This window comes from Acomys minous (assembly GCF_964271855.1).
Source record: "Acomys minous genome assembly, chromosome: 3".
Taxonomy (NCBI): Eukaryota; Metazoa; Chordata; class Mammalia; order Rodentia; family Muridae; genus Acomys; species Acomys minous.
In genome coordinates, this window is record NC_140485.1 from 133,266,572 (window position 1) to 133,274,575 (window position 8,004).

Genomic DNA, 8,004 nt, shown 5'->3' on the forward strand with positions numbered 1-8,004 from the left:
GTTGGTTTTCTAAAGAGATAAAGAGAAAAAAGGAAAAAAGACAGGGAGCCGAGCTCTGTGGTGCACAACCGTAAGCCCAACACTCTGGGAGGCAGAGGCAGGTGGATCTCTGTGAATTCAAGGCCAGCCTGGTCTACAAAGGGAGTCCAGGACAGCCAAGGTGACACAGAGAAACCCTGTCTCAAAAAAACAAAACAAAACAAAAAAACAAAAAACAAAAAAACAAACAAGGGACAAGTTGGATGGGTGGGGAAGTGGGGAGGTTCTGGGAGAAGATGGAGGAGAGGGCTATCTAATCAGAATACATTGTATGAAAATATTTTTAATTAAAAAAGAAAGAAAGAAAAGTGAGTTGGGGAAATAGAGATGAGGAGTAGATACTTTGCACTAAATGAGACTGAATAGTTAGACAGGGTCTCACTATATAGCCCTGGTGGCCTAGAACACACTGTGTAGACCAGGCTAGCCTCAAACTCACAGAGATTCTCTTCTCTCTGTTTTCCCAGTGCTGGGATTAAAGGGGTGCACCACCATGCCCAGCAAGACTTTTTATACTATGCCAAAAATCAAGCTCATACTTTTCACTGAGACGTGATGAACCGGAACATGGTTCTAGTGAAATCTCCATCAGCAAACTAAGAAGGTCAGGGCAAACCGAAGAAATGGAATAAACACTCAACCTCCTCTGTTGTCAATGCCATAATTTCCCCCTGGGTTGGGCCTGCTGTCTCATGATGCCACAGCTCTTGAATTACGGCCCGTGTATTTCAATGGCCAATCAGCAACACTATAAAAAAAAAGTAAATATTTGCTTTGCTAACCACACTCATTGTCCATAATAAAATTATATTTATTGACAAAGGGATTTAAAAGAAAACGTCACATGCAAAGTTTAAAGAAAGTCAAGGAGATTTTGGATGTCAGTGCCTCGTGCTAGAAATCCCAATACAAGATGGTTGAATAATTTTTATGAAAACCCTGCATATCAACATGAATAATAACCCAAACCTAGTTCTATTGGAAACAGGATTTTGTTTCCCACTGCTTTGCTCATAAGGACCTCCCACCTAGCATGCGAAAGCTCAGGGCCACTTCCGGATCTCTGCAGGTTTCACTGAAGCGGATACAGGAAAATAGGCGATGACTATAAAACTCCGTGCTCTGTAGTTTGTTTAGTTTTTAGAGAATGCCATTGGCTGCCCAAGTTCAGTAATTAAACTTCGGGAGCTAAGGTCACCAAAAGTCATAGAATTTTAAAAGTCAAAACTATAAGCTCAGAAGGCCATTGCTTTGTGCAGGTGAGGAATCCCCGGGCTGTGCAAGCTTGGGGACCCGAGTCTGACTCTGGAAACCATGTGAGGATGGAGGGGAAGTGGGGGTGGGAAACTGACTTCAAAGTTAACCTTTGACCTCTATGCATATGTTGTGGCATGCTCTCTTAATATGTCTACCATCCCCCTTCTCTCTCCCGCACGTGTATTATTAGTAAAAACATTCATAAAAGTGTCTGTTGTTAAAGCCCACTGATTCTTGAGACACAGTCTGGTGGTTTCAATGAGCAATGTTCCTCACAGGCTTGTGTACAGGAAAACGTGGTCTCTAGCTGCCTGGGATGCTTGGGAGGTAGGAGGATGGTCAGCAGGTGTAGTCCTGCAGGAAGAAGTCTTCACTGGAGCAAGCAGTGAGAGTTCATAGCTCACCGCCCCCCCCCAACCCCCAACACACACACTTCCAGCCCTTGCTCCCTGATTTCTGCATGCAGCCTGCTCCCGCTGACACCCCTTCCCTGCCACTCCAGACATCTAGCCCTCAGGAACTAAAAGCCAAAATATAACCTTCCTTAAGTTGCTTTTGGTCATGGTGTTTGCTTACAGTAACTAAAACACTGTTAACACACACACACACACACACACACACACACACACACTGGACATAAAAATCATTAAGGTATCAAGTTAGACATTTGCCTTCTAAACTATTTAAATTTTACCTGCAGCTTAAATTTAAGGACAGGACCTGACACTAACCTGAGGTGATTTTGTAACTCACTTTAAATATTTTATTTTGATGAGAATGTCACTCAGTCACCTCATAGGATTCACTATTATGCCTATTTTCTTTTCTTTTTTTTTTATCCCATTAAAATTGGAAAGTTCCCTTTATGACATCAGCGACTGATAGAAAAATCTGCAAAAGCTAGAGAACTCTTTGTATTGAACCATTCAGACTAAAGCATAAGCCTGACAGCCATTTAGTGCCCGGTGCTTCAAATGGGAATTTTGGGGGCTGGAATGGAAGCCGGACACCAGGGCATGAGCGTGGAGCACTGGGGCATGAGCGTGGAGCACCGGAGCATGAGCGTGGAGCACCGGAGCATGAGCGTGGAGCACTAGGGCACGAGCGTGGAGCACCAGCACATCAGCGTGGAGCACTGGGGCATGAGTGTGGAGCACCGTGCTGCCTTAGGTCATCAGGCTTCAGTCCCTCAGCGGTAACCATGGTAATTTCTCTAATGTTTGCCATTGAGCATTTCCTTTCCTTGTTTACACTTCCTTTTGGAAAGAGGAATCCTATCACTAAAGGAAGAAAAAAAAAAAAGCATTTGAATGCTCTTCCATACTTCAGGATGTGTTTGAAACAAATGGTTACAAAACAACAGCAGCAGCAGCAGCAGCAACAAAAGAAATGAATGGTTACAAGCATGTCACAAGGTGATCATCTTTCTTAGTGAAATGTGAGGAATTTGAAAAAGATCAGCTTCACCTACAAACTTAGCAATGCTTTAAAAAACATGTTGATGAGAATTATATCGTGTACATATCAAACCTAAAGAAAAAAGGTCCACTACAGGTATGCATAAAAAATAAGAGAATAAAGGCATATATCTGTTAAAATAGTAAAATACTAAAAAAAAAAAAAAAAACCCATAAAAGCCCACAAATAAAAGGACGGTTAGTAAACTAAATCATGTATGAGTTGTTTTGCTGTCACTATATCACACTAAAATACAGAAACAGTAACAAGGTAACAGGAGCTTTTTAAGGAGCAAGAATGACATTGTTGGATACACATTAATTATTCAAATGATGGTACAGTTATGCATATGATGAATTGGTGGTAAAGTATATCTTCTATACAGTGTGTTCTATCTGTGCTTAAAGCTATCCCAGGATTTCTGCACTGAAGGAAACTGAGGCTGGGGGCAGATGAATAACAAAGTCACTAAATGGTGGATCAGGACATAAATCAGAACTGTCTTGACAAGAAATATTTTCGTTTATTATATCGACATGTGTTCTCATTTCATATACGTTCCTGTGTTCTAGAAGACCTAAGACAAGCAAACATGGTTTTATCACCCAGAAACAAACCAACCTGGTAAGTGTTACATCAGGAGGATGCGTTCACAATTCTAAAACTTGCTTCCTCCAAGATATAGGACCATAGCAAGAGTGGTGTGTGTGTGTGTGTGTGTGTGTGTGTGTGTGTGTGTGTAAATGAGGACTTCCTGTCTCCACCTTAACTTTTGAGAGAGGGTCTCTCCCTAAACCTGACATTAATAGTTTCTGCCAGGTTGATTGGCAGCAAATTCCTCCTATCCCCCCACCTGTCTCCCTGAATCCTAGTGTTGAGGGTACAGGCACTCAGAACATGCCATGTTTACATGTGGGTGCTAGAGATCTGATTTCAGGTCCCCTTGATTTCAAAAGCATTCTTACCACCTAAGCCATCTCCCCACCCTCCACCTTAGTTTTTTAAACACTGTCTCCCACAGAACCTGGAGCCCACAATTTCAGCTAAGCAGGTCAGAAGACTTTTCTGAGCAATGTCAGTTTTTCAAAGTTAATTTATTTAGGAAATATTTAGTACTCCCCTTTCTTCATTACTATGCTGAGTGCTGGCGGTGGCAAGCATAATAATCTAAGTGGGTTTTTTTTTTTTTAAGTTGCTAAAATGTCTTTAGGTAGAGGAGGTAAGGGGAGACAGGAAATATGGGCAACATATCCATCAATATCACATCAAAAATCCTACCATCCACTTAGGGAAAATGATGCATTTGTTTTAAACTCTTTCTGTAAAATCTCATAATATAGTCTTGTAGTAACCAGAAAACAAATTCATTGGTCCTCACACTTTCTCTTCTGAAGAATGGTGTTATCTTTATTGCTTTGTAGCCAGAACCAGGGTACCTGGATCCCGTGTAGAAATGCTGTGGAATGGTTTCCTATCCCTCTTAGCCCCACGCTTCACAGATAGTGACCAGTTCTCCAGGATGAAGTGCAGGCATCTCAGCAAGTGGACTTCTAATGCAAGACCGATGCACTGTCTTCACAGCAGAGCATTCACACCTAACTTCTTCCTTACTCTTCACTCTGTGAGCTGGCGGAATGCTCACTCGTCAGTTAGGACGGGGATCACTCACTTGTATTTAGTCGTATAATAAGGCTAGGCTAATAGGAACACACCTTTTTGTTTTCAAAGTATCTAACTCTGGGGTAGGAAAGGCTAACAGGACTTAGGAAAATGATGATGATGCAGCTAGACCATTTTAATACTATGAGCTTAAATGAACTAAATCCTGGCTAGGATGGCCTTCCAAACCTGAGGGCGGGGAGCCATTTCTTCGCCATAGAAATCATCACAGACCCCAAAGTAGTGACTAAACCAAGGAGAAGCTGAGGCATCACAACAACAACAACAAAAAAAAATGGTGGAAATGGGCAAAATGAACACCTTGCACTGCTGGTTTGAAAGGGACTGGCTTTTCTTTATCTTTTGGACACAACGTCAAGAGGGAAGAAGGCTACTGGTGACCTGGGCTCACTTATTATCACCAAGAAGAGGCGGCCCATTTAACAAAATATGCCATCTGATCTTTTTCTGTAATAATAAACACTTGTTTTCTTAGCTCCAAAAACAGTGAGTAAACCTGGCCCACGGGCCCTAAATACAGTCCTTAGGATTATAAATCAGTAAATAAGTCTACGTTGCCGCGAGTGGGCTAATTTCTGCTTTAGTTCACGCTAACAGAAGAAACACGGCTTTACCTTTCCAGCTTACCAGGTCCAACTTCTCAGTCATGTGACATGACGAGTATGAATTAACCTTTGATTAGTTAATCAGTGTTATAATGCATGCTCCGTGCATAGCTGCTACGATTACTGTGACAGGCTTTGGCAATGCATACAAAGAACTTAGAGAGCGGTACAGTTTGCAAATACTTTAATACATGCATCTAGCGGCTCTGAACCTATGAGAAAAGCATCTTCATTATACGAGTGAAATGTATTTCTCGTTTCACCAACTAAATAGTTTTCAGAATGGCTCAACACCCTGAAAACAAACAAACAAACCAAAACAAACCAAAACACCACCACCACCAACAACAACAACCCCCCCCCCAAAAAAAAAAAAAAACCCAGTGTGCCTGAGTGCCGGAAATGCAGCTGGACTCCAGTCTCAGAAGTGTTTATCACCTAAGGTTTCTCTATCTGTGACAGCCAACCTATGATGGACAGATTCTAGCTGTAAACGCCGCCCCCCTCCCCGGCCCCCAGAGACGGAAAGAGGCAGCTAAAAGCTTACAAAGTTCTCCAGGCAAGATTTAGAAGGATAAATTTACTGAAGAGTCCTTAGGGAGTTGGAAACACTATGCCCAAAGACAGAGACAGGGTTCCTAGGTGACCGGGATCTGCCCAGAGAACCACCAGCATCCCTAGGTCTCAGTAGAGTTAGAAGACACAGGATGGTCTTATGCTGGCATCGTTTAGACCAGGTGAATCCTGCGCAGTCTCTAGGAGCCCTCAGACTCCTCAGACTGCCTGGGACTCGCAGCAAGCAGCCTCCCAATACCGAGGAGCAGGTCCCCACCCACTGCTCTGTCCTTCTGCCACCCTCAGGTCCTCCGACATTTTTCACCAAGACACAGAGGTAAGGAGAAGAGGAGACAACAGGGAAGTGTCTGCACCCAGCCTCTGCGGCAGCGCGAGAAAAAAGAGGAGGAGGAGGAGGAGGAGGGAGGCTAGTGAGGAGGCAGCTAGAAGCTGCGATCCACCCAGAATCAAGAGAACCGGCTCCCACAGCAAGCTGATGCACTCAGCGGGGCAGCGGCTGGGGGCTGGTGGGCGTTCCTGGTCCTCACACCACCTGGGTTGCTGTAAAACCGACCCTGTGCCATGCACATCAGAACTCGCTTTCTCTGGACTAAGGGATTGGGGAGGAACAAAAGAGACTCTCACCTTCTGCACAACACACACACACACACACACACACACACACACACACACACACACACACACACACACACACACACACACACACACACACACACACACACACACACACACACACACACACACACACACACACACACACACACACACACACACCAGCTGCTGCTCAAGGTATTTGTAAAGCCCATCATCGGCACCTGAATCGCTCATTTTCCCTAAAGGCACCAAAAGATAAAGGGAGAAATGAGACCGTCAGAGGTGGTCGGTGGCTGAGACGCTGTTCATTTCACCTTCGATTCTCTACCAACCAAGCAGCCACGAAACGTCTGAGGACCCCGAGCCCCTGCGCGTTCCCCGTCCCGCCACCGCAGCGCCCTCTCACTTCCAGGTCTCCAAAGGTGCTGTGATTTCTGCCCGCGGGAGCGGGGACACCCGAAAACGCTACCCTGCAGGAGAGCGGTCCAGCCCCTCCGCAGAGCGGGGAGACGCGAGTGGACCGAGCCCTGCGGCGGACCACGCGGGGTTCAACTTCACGGAGCCGCGGCGCAGTGCTGCCCGTCGAAACCCGTGCGCCCCACTGCTCCACCAGCCAGAGAACAGGCGAGAAGCGCCCCCTCCGCCCCCTCTTTCCTGCACCTCCCCCTCGTGGGGGGGGGGTTGGTGAACAAAATGAGAAAAAAAAATCAAACCCACCCATCAGAGCAAAGCAGACATTTTTATGTCATTTCTTATCCTCTCCGGGATTTAGAGGTCGGGTCTTACCGGGTGGCCTGGGGTATGGGCGAGCGCACCGCGGTCCCAGTCCAAGGGTGCGCGAGGCTGGGCTGCTCGGTCCTCTAGCGGAGCCTGTTCGCTGCCATCCGCCCAACTTCAGCACCCGGCGAAGGAGAGAGGGAGACAGGCCAGAATAGAGGCGAGAGGGAGGAGGCTGGGGTGGGCGGGGAGGGAGCGGAGCGCCTCGCAGCGCATGCGTCTCGCAGCCGGGCGCAGCCCCTCGCCCCGCGCGGCCGGAGGTGAGACGTCCTCCCCTCCCGCGGGCGCGCGGCCGCGTGAGTCACTGTCGCGTCTCTGCCCGGCGTTCCTTCCCGCGGACCGAGCTCACGGTGTAGGGGTGTTTCGGTGCTAGCTGGCTCTAGCCGACACCAGTGGGTAGGTTCGGGGCGCGCGCGCGCGATGGTTATTCCTGAAGAGGGCACACTTTGTGGAGTGGACCCTCCAAATTCGCTTTCACTCACATCCCATGTAGTGTTCGCCTAGTCCCTGGGACCACACTTGCAGGTCTTTCAGGCATTCAGTGCGCCTTAGCTGTGCCTGGGGAGATTTCAAGAGATTGTAAAGTTAAATAAGTTCTAACCTTTTTACTTTATTGATGTCTTACCAAGAAATAACCAAGAATTCCTCCAGGCGCTCTTGGGACCTAGGTATATGCACCCTCTTGGCCACTGGAGCTGGGGTTCTCAGTGAGAGAAACCTAAAATCAAAGCAGGAGACAAGAACTCTTAGCCGGGCATGGACACCTGGGGCCTAAAGCATCCTTATAGGACCACTTGGCAGACACAGGAATTGCTCGTCTTTCAGCTAGCAGAGGCCAATTTGGTGGTAAAGGAACCTGGGGTGGTTAACGCATTCCAAGCCCTAGATTGTAAGTCCTGTGATTAGCCTCAAGTGTTTCTGAGGGGGCACAAGGAAAGCGGATGTCTTTCTCTTTAGATTCCACATCTGTGGGAAGAGGAGTTCCTGCAGGAGTGATGAGGCTCTTTCCTCGCACCTA

The 8,004-nt window shown here is 46.7% G+C and overlaps 1 protein-coding gene across 1 annotated transcript in view; it reads right to left on the reverse strand.

The window, feature by feature from the left end:
• Window positions 1-7,161, reverse strand: part of RGS17 (regulator of G protein signaling 17) — a 91,247-nt gene extending 84,086 nt beyond the window's left edge. Inside the window, exon 1 of the mRNA XM_084775164.1 lies at window positions 6,996-7,161. The gene's annotated coding sequence lies outside the window, so the exon portion shown is untranslated. The remainder of the gene's footprint in view (window positions 1-6,995) is intronic.
• Between the last annotated feature and the right edge of the window lie 843 nt (window positions 7,162-8,004).